General features: G+C 35.7%; 1 pseudogene; it reads left to right on the top strand.

Annotated features, from left to right (window-relative positions):
* Positions 1 to 17,807: 17,807 nt before the first annotated feature.
* Positions 17,808 to 18,638, top strand: LOC149241475 (putative protein phosphatase 2C 27 pseudogene; annotated as a pseudogene).
* The last annotated feature ends 3,700 nt before the right edge of the window (positions 18,639 to 22,338 follow it).

Genomic DNA, 22,338 nt, shown 5'->3' on the forward strand with positions numbered 1-22,338 from the left:
ATCACACATTGATCAATATATCTCGCTCATATTTGGTTTTCACTACCAATTCTCTGTGTTACGCTTATTTTCACTCCTGTGCAAAATTCTTCCGAAGTAGAAAACTCAAGCAGAATGGGGAAGAAGTCTAAGAAAACCACAGTCGCTTCCGCTGTGCCAGTCACAGGACAAGCCATCGCTGATCCAACAAATAAAAAGAAAGGATTGATATCTGATACTACATGTTCTGGTCTCGGCAAAACTACTTGGCAAAGTACCTATAATTTGATTGAGGCCGAAGAACCTGAAGTGACAACAGTACAAGCCACTGCAGATTCAACTCGGAAATCTGATGGTACTTTAAAGGACTTAGCCGACTCCTTCCTTCATCGGATAGCAGCTCAGGAACAAATTCTCCCATATTCGGATGTAGTGAGGTGGGCGATTGATGAAATCCCAATCACAGACAGAACTTTCTGCACCAAAGATGGGAGAATCTTCGGTTCATTCAAGGTTGATGATTTAAGGCAAATGTATCATTTGCCTGAGCCAGAGAAGAAGTACAACAAGGCGTTTTTGGAGAAATTCCAAAAAGAGAACGAAATTGAATCCGAACCCATCCGGGATTGGAGACAAAATCCGGCAAAACACAAGCATGAATCTTCCGGTAAGTACTCTGTTGATTCCCTATGCTGTCCTTATTGTTATGCTGGGATAATGATGTGTAGATTGTGGGGGTTGCACGATTCCGCTAATTTCACTATAGAAATGGTTCCCTTGATGGAAGCGGCGTGTAACAGTGAAATAATGGATTGGGCAACTATACTGTCAGATAAACTAGCAACAAATGTTCTTGATTTTAGGAATAAGACCCGCGTTACTGAAAGGTTAATTCCCCCATTCTACTACAGTGCCTATATTCTAGATACCCTGTGTTTTAATTCTGAATTTCCTGTGCTCGGCTGGAGGTGGACATCACAAGACCCCATGCCTATTCACATATATCATCAGAAATTGTGGAAAGCTTCCTATAAGCACCATTTATACCAAGTCTGCAATGGCTTTATGTTACCCATTCATTACTCTATTTTTGATAAACCTGCTCCCAAGATTTCCTACCAAGCCGGGATTGACTTAACATCAGTAGGAAGATGGTTCGGGGAGGAAAAGTTCACTTATATAAGAGTTTTCGGTAGCCAAGCCGAACCTCATGTCCTTCCTTTGTACATACCTGATAAACTGCTGGCGAGGGAAATAGCTTATCAGATCATTGCCGAGGGTGTTACACAGACTCTCAAGAAAAATAAGAAGCAGGTCTGGCCCTCTTTTCCTTTGAGATGTGGTGTCTACACGTTGCATGATTTCAAACATGCAGAGAAAGAAGATATAAAGATAAAATCATTAACTCTAGCAACTCTCCCTAATAGGCGATTTGATCCCAACAAAGTCACCTACAATGCACTTGAACAGGCCAAATTGACAAAGTTTGATCATAAAGAAGATATGTTCGATGACCTGTTCTCCTCAGCTGAGTCAATATTGCAGGTTAAGGCACTAGCCAGAATGAAATATCAGGATGAAGGGTTGGTTGAATTCAACAGACTTAGAGAACAAAGGTTGCAAACTCTGCCTCTAGATCTGTTAGCAACAACCCCAACAACATCATCAAGCGAGCCTGAACGGAAACATTCAAAGGAACCTCCAGTTACAACAAAAGAACAAGAGAAAGCACAGGAGGAAACTCAGACTAAAGAGCAGGGGAAAGTGCGGGAGGAGACCCAGACTAAAGAGCAGAAGCAGAGCAACATAGAAGTAAATGTGGATACTCATATTGATCCAAAACTGCTCTAGGAATGGCAACAATTTGATTCTATTATTAGCAGTCTAGAATGTTCAAAGGACACCGAAACTTCGAAAGCAGCAGACACACAGGAAACCACTTCACAACAGGTTCCAAGTGGAACCAGCGGCCCACCCAGTTCAAAGGAAGTAGAAATAATACCAAAGGACCCCTCCGATCAAATCATTTTTCAGGTAGAAGAGATTCCTCCCTTGGATGTCTTCTATAGCCCAAGGCATAAAGCTGTAGTAAAACGACAGAGGAAGAGAAGAAGGACTGATCAACCTTCCCTTTTCCCAAAACAGACGGTCACGGGCAATGTGGTTTGGAAGGAGGAATTTGACCCCTCTGATGACTTAACAAAACTATCACAATATGCTGGAGCCTATTCGGCAGCAACAATAGACAAAGCATCAGAGGTGAGTCTTTTATTGAAAACAAAAGACTAGGAAATCTTTTTATTACAGGCACAGCTAACTGAAGCACAGTAGAAAGCGGAGCAGACAGAACAACAATTGTTGACACAACAGCAAGTAAATAATTAATTAACTCAACAATTGCAGGCAGAGAAACAAAGGATTGACCACAACGCAATCCAAAAGCAGAAAGAGTTGTCTGGAGCCTTGGCACAACTTAAGGCAGCAAATGAACAAATGCTGAAAACAAAAGATGAGCAGATTGCTCAACTATCAGCACAGCTTGAGAAGACAAAGGGCATTCCACAAATAACTGAATTCAGAGTAGAAGCACTACAGATAAATACGACATTAATAGCCCAAATCAAGCTTCTATGTCAACAAATCGCCCAGGCGGAACCACTATGCGAATTGACAGCATCAATAAGTGAAAAAACAGAAAAGGCTAGAGCGGAATTGGATCAAGCTGAAGAAACGATAGCTGCATTTCTTGACTGGCAAGATACTGATCAGGGACAAGCGGCAAATTTACCAAGAATTTTAGAGTCACATAAAGATATATTGTTTACAGAATGGCAGTCCCAGTTAATGAAAGCAGAGAGGGAAATTTCAAGGTGCAAATCAACTACAAGCAATTTGGTTGAATTGGTTAATAATACTCTCTACTTGTCAAACATGATTTCCCAATGCACTCCAGGAAAATTGACAGCGATGAAAACATTGGAGCAGTCATGTTATCCAGATCTAGAGGAAAAGGGGAGATTAATTGCTGGAATTAATAGTTTAACATGGGACACCTATTGGTTCTTCTTGGTAAAACCACACACTCAAAGAGCCGCCCTCAAATGCCTTACAGATGCAATCGGGTATATTATCCCTGATATTTAGGATGCCACCTATGCCGCCCAGCTTAGCTCTCGCCTCAACAGACTGCCCGAAGTGGAGCCAATGCTTGCGATAAGTCAGCTCAGGTTCAAAGGCAAACAACCTACTTGATGATTCATGCCGCCGACTGCCAGGTTGCTGAGAAGAATATGATCAAAATCAATTGATACCAATTAAGTAGGATTTCAGTTTCATAGATAGTTAGCTTAATTAAGTATTTATAGACCCTTTCATGTTTTTAGAAAGGGTCGTAAAGTTTTGTACTTGACTTAAAGACTGAAGTTACACTACTGTACTTCAGCAATATTCTTTTATAAAACTGGACCAGTTATTCTAATTTTGACAAGAAAGCAAGGATAATTTTAGGGGCGAATGTTCGCCCTTTGGCGAAATTAAGGGGTTTTAAATTTTTAGTGGGCGAATATTTTGTATCATAGTACATTTTTACAAATCACCTCAAATAGCCCACCTTATTTTAAGGGAGAGGGTAAAAAAGGTAAATTTAGCCCTTGAAATTAGGACTTACAACCTTCCATTCGCCCATTTTCAAGAATAGGTTTTATTTAAGTGAATCCATTCGCCCATTTTCAAGAATAGGTTTTATTTAAGTGAATCCTATGGGCCAAATACCATATTTATAAAAGAGGTATGGTAAATTAATAAAAATATAAATAAATGAGAGGTATGGTAAATAAATAAAACATTTTTTATATTTACTCCATAAGTCACCTTATATACATGTAAGGGTGTAAACAAATAAAAATATAAGTGGAGGTATGGTAAATAAATAAAACGTCTTTTTATACTTACTCAAAAGGTATGGTAAATAAATAAAAATATAAATAAACTAGACGTATCGTAAATAAATAAAACCTCTTTTTATATTTAGTCCATAACCCTCGTTCTATTTATGAAGGCTCAAGAAAGAGGTTTTATTTAAGTGAATCCTATGGGCCAAATACCATATTTGTAAAAGAGGTATGGTAAATTAATAAAAATATAAATTGTTAGGTAAACTTGACTTGAGATAGGTTAAATAGTGATGGTTTTGGGGCACATGGTATTGTGCACCCATGGTATTCTGCCCGTGGTATTATATGTAATGGAGCTTATAAAAATCTGGAAGGACTTCATTGTAAGGAAAGGCCTGGAGGTGAGTGGTGAAGGCTCACTTGGTCAGATTGGCCAGGGTTTTGGCCACTGCTAATGAGATCTTATTAGGTTGGGTTTTTCCCTGGATTTGGGGTTTTCCCGAATAAACATGTGTGTTTATGTGTTTATGGTTGTTGCTGGTTTTTTCTTATATTTATTCCTCTCAGTAATTATTTATGTGATGCAGTAAATTTCTTAACAACTGGTATCCGACCCAGATATTGGCTTCAAAGGGATTCTTTGATGCCACGGGTTTATAGTGGCTCAATGCAGCCATTTTACAGATCTAGGTCTAGAAAATAATGGTGGAACAATCGTACGCGGAAGAACCTCTAGGAGAATTTGCGATATTTACTGGTTTGGAACATGCTGACGAGTTGTTCGGGATTCATGCGGCTATTTAAAGAAGGTTGAGAAATACCTTTGGTAATATTAAAATTCAAGGCTGATTTTGTTGGGAGCTTTTTCGTAGAGAATCGATAAGGGATATTCCCTATGTGTTCTATGTCGTATTGAAAGATGGAGTAGGCGTGGGTTGCATGCAGGTCATCAGAAGAAAATTGTTCACGCAACTTCGAAAATTGTTCGTTTTCTGCTACGTTTTTCTGCTACGTGAGGCGCCACCAGTGCTAGAATCTATGAGGTTCTCCCAGTTTGAGTGGTTTGATAGAAGTTTTTGAGCAAATCAAATTGAAAGAGGATGGATCGCAGCATCAATAAACAAAAAAAAAATTAATGAAGTCAAAATTATTGCATGTAAATGGGCATACTACTGTAAGACCTGAGAAGGCGTGTGTACCCCTCCGTGATCACCGGTAAAGTCTGGGTTAAACCTAGGTGATAGAGGGGATGTCGGGTTAACAATACCCCAGGTAAAAACTCTGAGGGGGGTAAGAGCTAGAGTGACCAGGATTGTTTCACTTAGCAGGTTTGGCTGGAGTTAGTCAAGGAACCCCAAGTCAAGTTTAAGAGGGGAATATTGTTAGGTAAACTTGACTCAGGATAGAGTCAAAGTTGATCAGGTTAAACAGTGATGGTTTTGGGGCACATGGTATTGTACACCCATGGAGTTAGTCAAGGAACCCCAAGTCAAGTTTAAGGGGGGAATATTGTTAGGTAAACTTGACTCAGGATAGAGTCAAAGTTGACCAGGTTAAACAGTGATGGTTTTGGGGCACATGGTATTGTGCACCCATGGTATTTTGCCCATGATATTATATGTAATGGAGCTTATAAAAGGCTGGAAGGACTTCATTGTAATGCAAGACCTGGAGGTGAGTGGTGTAGGTTCACTTGGTCGGATTGGCCAGGGTTTTGGCCAATGCTAATGAAATCTTATTAGGTTGGGTTTTACCCCGGATTTGGGGTTTTCCTAGATAAACATGTGTATTTATGTGTTTATGGTTATTGCTGGTTAATTTTATATTTATTCCAATCTTATTAGGTTGGGTTTTACCCCAGATTTGGGGTTTTCCTAGATAAACATGTGTATTTATGTGTTTATGGTTATTGCTGGTTAATTTTATATTTATTCCTCTCAATATTTATTTATGTTATGCAGTAAATTTCTTAAGGTAAACAAATAAAACATTTTTTTATATTTACTCCATAAGTCACCTTATATTTACGAACACTCAAAAAATGGGTTATATTTAGGTGAAACCTATGGCCAAAATACTATGGGACAAATACCATGGACTATATTTTTATTAATACCATGCAAAAAATCATTATTAACCCTAATACTAGAATTAATAAAAATAAAAATGGCACATGGTATTGACCCATGGTATTCACCAAAATGGCACATGGTATTGACCCATGGTATTCACCTGGAATGTAGCCTATTTAAATGGGGGAATTAAACCAGCATGTAGCCTATGCTAAGATTCACTAGGACTTTACAAAGTTTTATTATTTAGTGAAAGACTCGCCAAGATCTTACAATATTTTATAATCGAGTAAAATATTCGCCATGCCTGGTGAGAGATTCGCCCATTTATTATATTTATAAATTTAGGGGGGGTTCTTAAAATTTTCCCTGCAAGAAAGCTTTTATGCAAATGTGCACTACTGTCTTTGTTTGAAAGTATTTCCGCGTTGGAAGAAGAATCTCAAATAGCGATTAATGTTGAGAGTGACTAGCAGCTCATATGGTACTATTATCTATGTCTGAATTCATTCTTTTCATATGAATTGTTATTTGATTTCCTTTGCTATTATCGGATATATGTATGTGTTTTAACAACATTTCTTTATTCCTTCCACTATTGGATGTTTATGGGATGCTTTTCTTTTGATCGTATATGTATCGATGATATATAAGTGTAGCAATATTGCGCTAATCCCTTTGTTTAATGATTTAAGCAAAGTAATCCTTGAATGAATAAAAGTCCATGTTTATTAAATAGAGTCATCTACATGCCTGTTTATAAACATAGATCATTAAGCGCTACACTTTAAAGTACAATAGTTCCCGGGATTAGTAGTAGTTCTTATTTCGCTGATAAATTAAGTTATTCGCCTATCATTAGATTAATCAACCAATCATTCATTCATCCTGTTTATCCATTGCTGGGAAACTGGTCCCATTATCCCCAGTCGGAGCCACCATTCCAAACAGAAAAGGAGTTGTATTAAGGTCTGGACCGGGTGGTTATCCCCCAATGTTGATACAACGATTTTCGGGGCATCAACACCTACATATGAAAAGGAATTGTATGAATTGGTGCAAAGTGTGAAAAAATGGAAACACTACCTAATGGGTAAGGAAACAGTAATTCACATTGATCATCAACCATTGCAATACTTGTAATCTCAATCAAAGTTGCAGCAATTAAGGCACTTCCAATGGATGGGTTTCCTTCAACAAATTCACTTGGTAATCAGGTATAAGAAAGGTATCTACAATAAAGTTGTTGATATGCTTTCTAGGCCGATTGTTAGTGCAGCTACTTTACTCAGCATAGTTATGTTTTACATGAAAGTTATATTGAGAAATATGCATTAGATAATGACTTTCAAGATGTTTATGCAAGCTTAAGTCAAGGTAACCAAGTAGAGGAATCGGATTATCATTTGCATGATAACTTGTTGTAACATTTGGCAAGCTTTGTATTCCTTAAGGAGAAAGATTTAACATCATGAGAAAGGCAGTGGAATAGGATCTGCTCCCTCCACCTTCGCTACCGACTGTGATGCTTCTTGCTTTGTTGTTGGGGTTGGAACTTCAATAGGTAGTAGTGATTGAAAGACCCTGGCTATAGGCATGGGTATGTCCCTAGCCAGCCAGCTTCTGTTAGTAGCGTTGATCCCTTATCTGTCTTCTACTACTTCTGAGCTTACTTTCTTACCTACCTAGTGAGTCAAGCCATCCCTCACACTTCTCTTATTGCTGGTCATTTCATTGTAAGTAAGATGATGTAACATCTACAAAGGTATTGTTATTTGCCACGTATGCTTGAAAGTGAGTCTCATTTTATTAAAGGATGTTCATTATGTTCAATCAATAAACCTAGTAATAGGAATTTAGGATTGTACACACCACTTCTGATTCCTTCACAACCGTGGGAGAGTGTTTTTATGGATTTTGTAGGAGGTCTTCCATTGTCGAAAAGAGGTCATGATTATTTGTATGTAGTTGTGGATAGGTTCAACAAAATGTGTATTTTGATGCCATGTAAAAAGAAAGTTACAGCTGAAAAAATTGCAAAGTTATTCTTTCAGAATGTTTGGGTGCATTTTGGATTGCCTACATCCATTTTTAGTGATCGCGATTCTCGCTTTATGGGGATTCATGGACACCAAACTGAAAAAGATTACAACTTTTCATCCATAAACAGATGGTAAAATAGAGGTAGTGAATAGAACAATGATACATCTTCTACGTGGGTATTCCAACAAGTGTCCTAAGTTGTGGGATGAACAGTTGCACTATATTCAACATTCTTACAGCCGAGCCAAACATGCTTCCACTCAAACTTTGCCATTTGAGGCATGCATGGGATACTTGCCTAAATCTCCTTTGGATTTTATTTTTGGCAAAGATGTTGCTATTGAAGGTCATAGTGACATAGACAAAGCAAGAAAGTTCATTGAACAAATACAATTAGTACACCAAAAGGTTCAAGAACAACTTGAGAAAATCCAAGGCAAGTACAAAGCAAGGCACGACAAGCATTGTTAAGATCACAAGTTCCAATTTGGTGATGAAGTTTGGCTTCACATTAACAAAGAGAGGCTCCAAGGAGAAGGTAAAAAGCTCAAACCAATTAGATATGGTCCATTCAGAATTTTGGAAAAGATTGGTAATAATGCCTTCAGGTTGGATTTGCCTTCATATATGAAAATTTATGTTGTTGTTAATGTTGAAAATTTAAGGTTGTATGAGCCTCCTTTGATTGAAGATCAAGGAGAGAATATTCATACTCCATCTATTGAATACTTTTCTCTAGAATTCCTTGATGTGCTTCAACAAGACACTATACTTGACAGAAGAATAAGGACAACAAAAAGGGGAAGTATAAATTATCTTCGAGTGGCGATCAAGGGCACAATTCACCAGTACAAAATGGATAATTAGTTACTAAAAAAATGACTAAAATTTGTATATAAACGACTATTTTTCATTCGGTGACCAATAGTAGCTAATTTATAGTATCTTATAACGTGACCAACTTTTAGTCATTTTTAACTTAGTCATTAATTGGTTGTCTCAATTTTATCATCTAGTAGTATATTTAGTCATAAATTTGGTCATTGATTTAGTCATCAATTGCCACAATTAATGACCAAATATACAACAAAATATATTACTATATGATCACTCGAAAAAACCAATTAATGACCAAAGAAATGACTGAAATGTTTGGTGTGTTATAAGATACTGTAAATTAGCTACTAATAGTCATATATATGCAAATTTTAGTCATCGTTTGAAACCAATTAATGACCAAAGAAATATGACTAAATTTCGATCGTGTTATAAGATACTGTAAATTAGCTACTAATAATCATATATATGCAAATTTTAGTCATTGTTTGAAACCAATTAATGACCAAAGAAATATGACTAAATTTCGGTCATGTTATAAGATATTGTAAATTAGCTACTAATAGTCATATATATGCAAATTTTAGTCATCATTTGAAACCAATTAATGACCAAAGAAATATGACTAAATTTCAGTTGTGTTATAAGATACTATAAATTAGCTACTAATAGTTGTATATATACAAAATTTAGTCGTCATTTGTAATCACAAATATCTAATTTGCAGTATTCATTTATCTTTTTTTGGTAGTTTCATATTCATTATATAAACGATGGATTTAGTAGTTTATATTCATTTCATTTACTTTCATTAATAATTATTATAAACGAATAATTTAGTCATGTATTCAATTTATTTGTGTTCATCATTAATCAATGTAAACTACTAATTCAATAGTTTTATATTGATTTTATGTGTTCATTATTAATCAACATAAATTAGTATGATTTTGCAACTAAATTAAAAAAAAATGTCATACAATGTGCATGTTCATCTAATATGAAAACGCAAAGTTACATATGTTAATTACAATACCAAATAATATCAAGTGCAACAATTAATAATTTCAACCACAAATTATATTATATAAAATGTCAAATATTACAATATGAGTTTCCAACTTAATATTGGTTGGACTACAATTTACACATGAAATATTGTTTCATCACTTCAAAACATTATCACTATGTTGCCAAGGCATTGCAAGTGAATTCACCAACTCTGAATACTTGACTATCAATCTCTATGTGTGTGTCTTATGCGGGATATTGGATTTAAGGGTATCACTAGACCAGTTCTCTTCTCTCTCTCTTTTTGCATTTGTCGCTACAGTGTTATTATTCTCCTCTTTCTTCAATTCTTACTTCTTACCATCAACACTAAGTTCATCTCCTGAAAACGAAAGAAGATACAATGCAAAGTATAAGACATGAAAGACGATAAATACTAGAATATAAACTAAAGTAGACTATAAAAAAATTATATGACATATACCTCAACATCAACAATGTCAATGCCATCAACAACCTCAACATCAACAACCTGGCTTGAAACACCTCAAATTACCCAGGTTATTACAATATAGGTATAATATGATTGATTATATTCCAAGGGTCAAAACTGCAGGGTTACATCCATGATATTATTTGTCAAGTATATATGCCAATGAGAGCATGCACAAGTATGCACTCATTAATTCAATGGAAAAATACCTGGTAAGTTGTGGGCCAAATACCTCACAAAGTTCATATAACTAGTTTGCCACCATATAACAAACTCGCCAAGACTTATCCTATAAAAGAAAGCATAGTTTTAAAACAAATTGAGATGAGTTCTAAAATTTTTCTTAAAAACAAAATTGTAACACTTTCCAAACACTATGGATCAAAGGCCATTGTCAAGAACGCATACAACATTAAACTCATCTCATGTATAAAAAAAAGAGTCACTAGATGCACTAAGAAAAGACAAAGACATAAAAAATAAAAAATCTTCAAATATGTAATTAGTTGATACAAATGAAAATGAATATAATGGATCTATCAATGTCATCAAGAATACAAAGTGAAAAATAGAAACATAACTGATTTTCCAAAAATAACAAAATCCTAGGAACTTTGTTGGACAATAGAAATGTTCTTCTCATCATTGTCCATGCCTTTCAAATCTAAATTTATAACAGGCTTGAAAAAATTTCAACCTATAGGTAATACTTAATTATGCTTAAAGGTTCACTACGCCTACACTATTCAAGCACAAGATTAAGAATATTATGCTTAAAGTTTTTCTAAGCCTCCACTATTCAAATATGTGATTAAGATTATTATGATTAAGGTTTCAATAAGCCTCCACTATGCGACCATGACAGTAAGATTGGAGGAATCACTTTAATTCAATTAATAGTAAAGTTCATAACATTAGTTTTATGCAAATAAAGGTCTAAGGTGTATCAAATAAAGATGTGAGGATAACTTATGCATAGAAGGCATGTCAACACTGTTATGAAACCAGCTCAAGAGAAGATAGAAAAGATAGATCAACGCCTTAGAATTCAGCCTCTTCGAGGGGGCAACCTCCTTTACATTACATAAATGAACAATTCTTGGATGATATAAATGAAAAGACCTCCTTTCTATATATAGGAGTCTAAGGGGTCATAACATAATCAGAGCTGACATAACAATAATAATGTAAGGGCACAAAAATAACAATAGTGGGCTTCTATGGGGCACAATAGTAACAATATGGGCACTACATGGGTACATCAATATAATAAGTGGGTTATACTAATAACAATAAGGGGTTACACTAGTAGTATAGGGGCCTAACATGCCCCTCTCCTTCAAAAAGTGTTGTCCTCAACACTTGAGTAGTTCTTGATGCTTCTGTATAAAATTCTTGTCCTCCCATGTGGAATATTCAGCGGGTAAGTTCTTCCACTTGATGAGATACTCTGAAATTGATCGATTTCGTAGCTGTCAGGTTCTTGTTTCTATGATTGCTCCAGGTTCCAATATGATTTTTCCTTCCTCTTCAATTTCTGGCAATATTGTTTGAATTGGGATCTTTTGCAACTTTTGAATAAGTGGCCATACTTCTTCGTCCTTCTTCCATTCATCCCTTGCTTCATTTATCCAATCTGGTTGGATAATATAAAAAGCACAAAATAATGCTTCCACATCCTCATCCTTGAAGAGTCTTCCCATTCGGTAAGGTCGCCATTTTTTAAGTGCATGTAGTATTGCCAAAATTTCCTTCTCATAAATAGCTTGCTTGAGATGTAGCAATAAAAATACCCAATCACCTACATCAAAACATTTTTCACTACAATGTTTATCTACCTGTTGTTTCGTTTGATTTTGCACCGAAGTAGCATTATCCTTTAAAAGTTGGAGAACTTGTTGTTGATGCTCGATGTGATCTTTCACTGCTTGAACCTTTTTCTTCTTGATATGTCCTTCTATCTCTAGAGTTTGAGGAGTGGTAATTTCTTCCAATCCTTTACAAGATATGGTCGGATTCATTTTTTGATGCTCGATGTGATCTTTCACTTCTTGAACATTTTTCTTCTTGATATGTCCTTCTATCTTGATAGTTTGAGGAGTGGTACTTTCGAACAATGAATTACAAGATATGGTTGGATTCATTTCTTGTTTCTCGATGTGATCCTTCACTCCTTGCACATTTTTCTTCTTGATATGTCCTTCTATCTTGAGAGTTTGAGGAGTGGTAATTCTTGCCAATTCTTTACAAGATATGGTCTGATTCATTTCTTCTTTCTCTGGGGTGGGGTCCTGGCGTATATCTTCTTCTTTTGATGTTTCTTGATCCTTTTCTTCCTCCTCTTCATATTCTATGTAAAATAATTTCTTCTCAGCACACTTATGACCTTTAGTGCATTTGTTATCACAATTGTAACAAAGCCCTTTTTCTCTTTTTTCTTCCAATTGTTGTGGTGTAACCCTTGTAGGTTGTGGAAGGCTAGGAGAAACAACACTTCCATCTTTATAGTTGTGAGGGGTACACTTCCTAGTTTCCATAATTTTTCTTTCCACTATGTCACAAAGCCCTTTTACTCTTTCCAATTGTTGTGGTGTTGCTCTAAAGAAGGTGTTGCTCTTTGTATCCTCATAATGTGCTATCATTTCCTCCGTGAAAATTGACCACGTAACAAGTTGTTTACGAGAACAAAGCCCTTCGTACCATAAAAATTGATCTGGTTCTAAATATGAAGATGCAATACATACCTTTTGTAACAGTTGTACACCATGTAGATCAAAATATTGCTCCATCTGAAGTATCCAGGTTACCGGATCCTTGCCATCAAACTTCCTCATCTTGCTTTTTCTTGATTTTAGGAGCTCGACCTTGAAATGACTATAACTCTGTACTTTCAGATGTTTAAGTTCTGAAATTGCGACCTATAGTAGCCCTCTGTGTCCTCTTTCCAATGCCACCAGTCTGATGCAAATTGGATTCTCTAAGAAAGAGTTATGCACAATCTCCCAAGATGACGTGATTATAGACTTTTCCAGAAGAGTGAACTTGTATGAAGTGCCACGTGTCACTATTTTGACCTCTGGATCTGAAACACGCATACAATAAACTACTGTCTGTCCTTTTTTTGTACCTTCTTACGAAATTTCAATCCGATCCCCAGAGAGAAAGTTATGACAATTTTCCCCAGGTCACCTGTTTTGAATGTAATTCAAGAGTCTGCAAAAAGACCAACTTCCTCAGATCATATCTCCGCAAATATCACGCGAAAAGATTTGAAATTCGGACCCAAGGTTCATCACGATTTCTTCTCAAATGGGTTTTTTTTGTGACTTCAGAAATGTCACAGAAAAAAGTTATAGCGAAAATGCCACGATGACCTATTTGGAGCAGCGAAACCCTAGAATCCAAAGCTCTGATACCAAATGTTATGAAACCAACTCAAGAGAAGATAGAAAAGATAGATCAATGGCTTAGAATTCAGCCTCTTCGAGGGGGCAACCTCCTTTACATTACATAAATGAACAATTCTTGGATGATATAAATGAAAAGACCTCCTTTCTATATATAGGAGTCTAAGGGGTCATAACATAATCAGAGCCGACATAACAATAATAATGTAAGGGCACAAAAATAACAATAGTGGGCTTCTATGGGGCACAATAGTAACAATATGGGCACTACATGGGTACATCAATATAATAAGTGGGTTATACTAATAACAATAAGGGGTTACACTAGTAGTGTAGGGGCCTAACAAACACAGTTTGGGGAATTGGAATCACTAAAATAAAGGCTATGTTTTGTGCAACTTAACTCCAAATACTTTGATGTTTCGTTTGGGTACTTGTAATGACATACAACTATTTGACAGATGAAACTAAAAGCTATAATACTTAGTTGTTTTAAATACTTCAACAACCAATATTGGACCATAGACTACAATGTTAACATTATTGCTTTTAAAATACTTGAACAGGTTGAATTGGTGGCTTTAGCTGAAATAGATGGGATAGTAGGAATCAAAACTATTCCTTGTCTCCACATGTGATGCTATTTTTTTCTCATCTGAAAGAGGAATCCATATAAATTTTCAAGAATCAACATTCAAAATTGGTCTATGTTAAGTGACAACTACCTCATATCCTCATATGTATGCCTAAGTCTTAATACACTGCTAATTACAGAGAATTTACTTATCATTTCACTAGGAACTAGCAACACTAGATGGTAAAAAATGTTTCAACTTTGACCTAAGGATATACAAGAACATTCCAAAACATGTGTTGTTTACTAACATCCATGTGCCATTTTATTTGAATGCAAGCATTCAAATTTTCAAAATTTGATAGTTATACTTCCTTGCATGGACTAAGCATCAAACAAGAGTGTTTTGGTTCAATAATAAAATTTGATCTGATTTTTGTTATTCAACTATAGCAACAATAAATTTAGGTTATGCATAAGTATACACAATTCTAGTCCACATTGCAAGGAGTACTTTTATAGTGCAATGACAATATTTTGATCTATTGAGGAGGAATAGTCATCAAATATCAACCTTTCTTCAAAATTAAATTAGAAACTATAAGACATGCTTGGAAAGGACATTTATACAATCTCGATATACATTAGTTGCATGGGCCCTGAAGGGATTGTATACTAGAAATATTTGAGCGAAGTTTAAAATCAAAGGATATCCACTTCAAGGATTGCACTTTTACCTTGACACTACCTGCAAAATGAGATACATACTTCCTCCAAATTGATACCAATTACAATCCCCATAGATCCTTCTTTAATAAGAGCACAATCTCAACTTTTTGGTCTATGTTTGGGTTCCAAATGCTCTCAACCCCCATAACATGACCAATGCTTTAAAACTCAGAATCAGCTTTGGATCAAACTGTACTTAGATTAGAGTCAATTGATGATTCTTCTTATAAACCATTTCACTAAAGAATTCCATAAAATATGAAAATTTTAATCAATAAAGAAACACACACACACACACATCAATCATTCAATGTAAATTCAAATCATTAGAGACCAAATATGCAAAGTTTGTTCATGTATATACCATTTAAGGGTGAATATAACAAAATGGAACTGAGAACTATGCATATCCAAAACAAAATACATAAACAATGAGGCTCTAGATGGCCTCTAGAGTCCAAGAAAAAACATGCCACTCATCTATATGCCATGTAAGGGTGAATATAGAAAAATGGCACCAAGTGCAATACAAATATGAAACAATATACATAAACAATGATGCTCTAAGTGTCCCCTAGAGTCCAAAACACAACATGCTACAAGCTACTACATAACAATGTTTTAGGGTTTTAGGGGGCTGAGGGGTTTCAGGGTTTTTTAAAAATTGCTTCATCCCCTAGATTTTGTTGCAACCACACCCAGACTGGTTTGGTGCAAAACCAAAACTAGTCAATCTAACAAGATTGGTTTCCAAACTAGTCACTTCAGTATGGGATAGGTCATCAAACTAGTCCAAGGGCTAGTTTAAAGGGTTCTACTGTAAAACGGATACCAAATTATTGATATCAAAATCCTTTTCTATGGTTTACCAAATTGGAAATCAAACCATCAACAAAAATTATTCTTTTTTGTCCCAAATGTCCATATACTAACCAGATACACACAAAAAGTTCTACTAACAAATACTTCATTATGCAAGACATTATGCCACAATACTGGTAAATTCTAAGTGAAATAGAAAAACCATAAGTTAACTAAAATTTCGTGAGCTTGCCAACGGTGCCACAACGTACCTTAATCAGGACTCCTGTGATGGATGCAAAGGAGAAGGTGGAAGCACTCAAAAGCACAAGCAAGTGAGTGGGAGCATGTTTCTTAATAAGATAAAAAAAGGGGATCTACAAATCAAGAGTTGAAGAAATTTGAGCCAACACCTCTGTAAAGAAATTTGCCACACATACCACAGTGTATGCACTGGAATGCTAAGTAATCTATTTTTGTGGTTAGATAAATGAGCAAGAGGAAGGGTTTTCCTAAGTATGAAGACATGTATGAGTTAGCTACTTGTGTTCGCATCTAAAAGGCCTTCGGGTTCAACAATGCCTTAGCAAGAATAAAAGGCAATAGATTCGGGTTATGGGATTCAATCGACAACAGAGTTCCCCTTCATCGGGAGAATAAGGAAAGCCTAAGTTCATGGATTGCAGGAAGAAGCCATTGTCATCTTCCTAGAGAACATCATAGATAGTTTCTATGGATCGAGGCCATTATTTTGATGTAAAGAGGAAACATGATGTACTTTTCATCTTTATGAATGGATCAATTTTTTAATTGAAGTGAACCCAGAGATGTAGCCCATATGAGTGAACTTTGTTATCAATTGGCTGAGTATTGCCTATGTCATTTTAGTTCTTTTAAATTTTAGTCTTTAAATATTGATTTTAAACATGAACCTTTAGCACTAATTTCATATCAATGAGTAAGAGGTTGACAAGTCCCAACATGTTCAAAGTCCTCCATGTATCCCAGCATGTTCAAAGTTCATACCCCAGTCGTTTTGATCACAGTTGAGTAAGTGAAATCTAAAGTTTGAAACCAAATGAGAAGGAACTTGCTTTACCAGGTTAACAACTTGAAATCAAAGTCAGATTTAAAAGTGGGAAAAAGGCATTTATCATGTCCATACACAAAATCAAAGGGCCTAAAGAAAACAATTGTTGCTCAATTTGGAACAAGGAAAAGAACTAGGCTAGAAAAAGATTGTTTTTGTATCATTGCTTGTTGAGGACAGAAGGCTTATTGGATGAATAAAACACTGGGTGATGTCATCTCCTGTTTTTTTATTTCGTCGGCCTTTAGATTTCAAATTATTTTGAAGAGTATTCACTGATGGATTAGAAATGGTAGCTGTAAAACAGTGATATATTCAAGTAGTCAGTACAAGTCTTATTTCCAAGAAAAACTTATAGATATCCTCCTTATCTAAGGCAAGTTCAAGATGGTTTTCCATGGTTGTGTTAATCTGGAAAATATTGGTCAGTATTTTATATTATTAATCAGTGTTAAAGGAGGCAAATGCAAGCAACAGAAAGAAGGAACAAATGGTTGGAGTTATTCCTGTGTAGTGGGAAAATAACTGTTAACATGATAGCAGTTGCACAGAAATACTATTGCAAGAGGGTCTTCTGTAGGTAGTTTCAACATTACAGGTCATCAAGCAGCATCATTTCAACCAGTAAAATGGTATTGTGTACAACTACTTCAGCCTCGAAAAGGTTTCAGAACTTCCACCTTGGCCATGCTCTAATAAGGTGAATGCTATAGTAGTATATTGCTACTAAGATTTGAAGGGTTCTATCAATGTCACAAAGGGGTAATATGGATATTGCATGATGATTTCCAACACTATTTGAAATAAAAATAGAGAATGTTTGGCAACATACTTTATGCCAATCCTCCACTCTCAATTCTGGTATGATGTAGGAGGTCATGAAAACATGGAAGCTGCAAATTTATGCATTGTTGATTTTTCCAAAAACATATGACCAGAGTTCCTTTGGTCAATGTCTTGTTGTCTTCTATAGGGTGTTTGATGGACATGGAGGAAAATATGCTACCCATTTTGTTAATGACAATCTATCCAGGTTCATTGTAGAGAATCTTGATTTTCCTTTAGCACTGGAGAAAGCAATTAGAATTTTTTTTACAGAGACAGACAAGCATTTGCTAAGGATTGTTTACTTCACATTGTTCTCTCATCAAGTACAACAACCCTAACTACAATGGTTTTTGGGAGAACTCTACTAGTTGTAAATTTTGGAGACTGTCAAGCTGTGTTGCCTAGGCATGGATGGGTTGTAGAAATGTCAAGGGATCACAGGCCTTGTTGCACAAGATAGAGAAAACATATTCAAGGATTAGGAGGACATGTGGATGATGTTTATTTAAATTGTTAGTTAAATGTCACAAGGGTTTTGGGTGATTGGCATACAAGGTATGAAAGATCTTACTGTTGGTGGTAGGCATTTGAGTGCAGAGCCTGAGGTAAAGAAAACAAAATTGTCAAAAGATGATAAATTTCTTTTCATGTATCTAGGAAGTTTTACAAGCCAAAATGCAGTTGAGTTTGCCAAGCATAAGAAACAAGAACACAATGCTCTGAAAACCTGCTGCAAAGATCTTATTGATGAAGCTATAAAAAGTAAAACTATGGACAATTTTACTATGTTCATGGTTTGCTTCCATTCTGAGCCTCCCCCCAATATCATTATCAATAGACCACACATTTTGAGAAAGTATTTCTATAGAAGATTTGTATAGCCTACAAGGCTTTTTAGATAGCTTGCATGAACAACATTATTAGGGGTTGATGTAAATCTAATAAATAAAGGAGAGTGCACTAAATAATCTAATAATGAATTGTTGTCATTCATGTACAATTCATACCACAAATAGTGTGGTTTCATCAATGAAGAAAAAAGCAGACCCAATGCAAACTCCAGCTGAATAGGAAGTTCGAGGGGAAATTATTTAGAAGAATATTAGTCAACATCAAGGAAATGCACTTGCCAAAATCAATCCTCTCAAAGGAAGAGATCAAATCAAGGCCAAACCTCTACATCAACTACTCAGGAAAGAAAAACTACAAGCTCAGCTGATCACTATGACATCTTGTCCCACAAAGATTCCAAACCTTCCCCATAGTTTATTGATTCCTATTTTAAACACATCTGGTGGCAAAGTAAACAAAGGGAAAAGCCAAATATATAGATGGAACAACAATGCTTAGCAAATACAACTCATTTCTAGAATTTTTCAATTTCTAGGCTTTTCAAACTAGAGCCCCTTCAAGTATCTGGGAATTCTAATAACATTAGGCCACCCATCATCTATTGTTTATTGAGCAATATTAAAAATAAAATGACTGCCTGTAGTTCTTAGTGGTTAAACTTGACTAGTAGAGTAGTGCTCATAAAATATGTCCTATCCTCTCTTCCTCTATATCAATGCTCAATTCTTTTACAAAGAGATCAAAAAGTTTCAGAATCAAAGCAGAAAATATAACTCTAAAAAGTTTCATCATTTAACCTGGAACATGATCCAAGCTCTGAAGGACAATGTCAGTCTAGAAATTAAGGATCTTGCTCTCATGAATATTTCCCTTGGTGCAAAGTTGCAAACATCCTCTCATGGCTTATCTTTGGGACCCACAAACTGTGGAAAGAAACAATAGTCACAAAAATATGTTTTCCCCGGTAAAAAAAGGTCCTGAAATCCTGATAAGCCTCTCCTAGAGGAGCAAGGGTCTCCAATCTTGTGACTGTAAAGCAGCAGGCCCCCTATTACATTCCGATCTGAAATGGATTCCAGGTAATAGAAAAATGATAAAAATATGGGAGGATGGTGTAATGGGGAGAACCACTGCTTAAGAAAAAACATGAGTTAATGGAATTAAGAAATCATATTATGGTGTCTAGAATCAAAACTATTTCTGATCTCTCAATATGGGATGAAGAAGATGAAGGCATATGGTTGGATGGAGAACTATGTCTCCTCTAGATAAACTTCTCCCTCAACTAGTTGTTTTCCAAATGCAATTGAATGGTATAGCTCATGTAGACAAACTCACTCAACCATGGATGGGGTAAAATGTACTGAATACACAGTAAAACTGAGTTACATTGCTCTAATTTCAGAGATGTTGCCACCTCCCTATACCAAGATACAAAATTACATATAGAAAAATGATGGTTTGCCAAAGGTGAATATTTTTAACCGGACCATAGTTCATAACTGACTATTGACAGTAGAGAATTTATGAAACATGATATCCAGGACCCCTCCAGATGTGTCTTGCATAAAAAGTTGGAAGAGAATCAAAGATATTTCTTAGATTACGACTTCACCATTCAAATTTGGCATTATGCTTTTGAAGAGATTGATAGCAGAAAGGAAATGCCTTCAACATGGGCAGAGATGTTCATATTTAGGAATCAAACATAATTTTCTCAACCATTTTCACTGAAGAATTTGATAAGTAATAGAAACCTCATCAAACTAGCTAAAGTATCTATTGAACCTGAAATTCAAACACTCAACTCTGTAAACTTTTCACAACATTTAAATGCATAATATAGAAATTAGTACCAATGTGCACTTTAGCCCAAGGATGACATTGTATCTTGTCTTTGGGTCCTCATTGATCCAAGAACTCATTGTTGCTACACATAACCATAGCTTCACATCCCAGGGTCTAGCATTATCCTTGTCAGAGATGCAGTTTCCTCATATTAAGTTGATGTTGTTCCCTTTACATCTTTACTTTGACCTCATTAATCACCTTTGACAAAGTCTAATAGCCATTTTATTGTTACCTTGATCCAAACTGGATCCTCACCAAACTTTGTAATATGCACCTAGTTGTTTTAATTTTGTAAATTTTGTAAACATGTCCTCTTTTATTTTACTTTGTCGTGGTTAGCGAATTGGAAGTGGTAATTAACCATTGTGATAGTTGGCCTTCCAAAGGCAACCCATTAAAATAATGAAGGTTGTAATGAGAACATCAGCAAGGGGGCTGCAAGGAGAACTTGGGAAGTTTGTAGAGATGAGAGCTCAAAGAGTGGAGCCTGGTTGAATATTGGTGGATAGAGTAAAGGAGCTTATCCATGATGAGCGAAGGTGTCCTTGAGCCATGGCCATCTGATTTTCTTAAGTGAGTAACAATGCATGAAATTCCTGGGCATGCATAACTCACTCTTAGTAATGAATTTCCTGAGCATAATGAATTCCATAAATATAGCTTTCCTGGTTGGGTTTCTAGGGTCACTTCTTTGTGTCTCCTTGATTCAATGCTGTGTGAAAGAGCATCACTATGTTAATGTTTCATTTTGGGAAGTGTTTCTTTTTACAGATCACAGTCTACAACAATGTCTGGCTCATTGATTAGTGCTAAGCCAAAGTTCATTTATATTGAAGAGTGAGTCTGTATTTGTACACCTGTGATAGTATATGGAAAAGAGAGCACTAATGTACCCTAGAGCATGATATGCTCAAAAAGTCTCCCAATATGCTGCCCAAAAGCCTCGAATTTTGGTGCACACAGCCCCAAATGGTTTCCAACGTGGGTTCAAGGGTTCCCAACTTCCATACTCAGCCCCGAGAAGTGGACACTCCACAAAAATTAGCTAGTATCATTTCAAAATTTCCCTCCAAAGTGGGTGCAATTGCCACCAATAAATGATATTGTCCCCCCATCAATGGTGCATCCTTTAGCTCCAAGTATCTTCTAATAACCACATAGATCCTTCAAAAATGATTTTTAGTCATCCAAAGGCCTCCACATTGGGCTTCAAAGGACAAAAATATCAACTCCATATAAGAAAAAGGGTTTGACCTTCAAACCCTCCATATAACACCAACCTTGCATGTGGAAAAATGGACATTAAAGCACCTCATTAAAGGGGGGAGTAGAGCCTCCAAACCATTGGGACAAACCCCTGTTCAAGCATACAATGACAAGTTGGCCCTCCAAAATTTTCAAATTTATGTCAATATTGATGGGTTGGCCCTATCTAAATTCATTCCAGTGCTCAAGGCTCAAATTCCTATATATATATATATATATATATATATATATATATATATATATATATATATATATATATATATATATATATATATATATATATATATATATATATATATACCATTTTATAACAATGTTATATCTTGTCCTCCAATTTGAGCATTGTTCTGAAATTCTCTGAGTTTGGTCTATTGTGGATGATATTCTTTAAGATCAGAATGCATCTTCTATAGGATTATGTACTATAGCACAGTGGAAGTTTGGTTGTCAGGATTTTCCATACCCTGTAGACTTGAACTCTAAATTCAAAATCTGCTCTGGTTACAGGTCCAAGATTTGCAATATTTACTGCATCCTGATCCCTATTGTACCACAAATTTCCATCACTGATTTACTCGCCTAGGCCTCTGTATTCTTCAGATTTGATCCACA

The sequence above is a fragment of the Pinus tabuliformis genome, chromosome 8, assembly GCF_031772625.1.
Source record: "Pinus tabuliformis cultivar Carrire ecotype Pingquan chromosome 8, CPIR1, whole genome shotgun sequence".
Lineage (NCBI taxonomy): Eukaryota > Viridiplantae > Streptophyta > Pinopsida > Pinales > Pinaceae > Pinus > Pinus tabuliformis.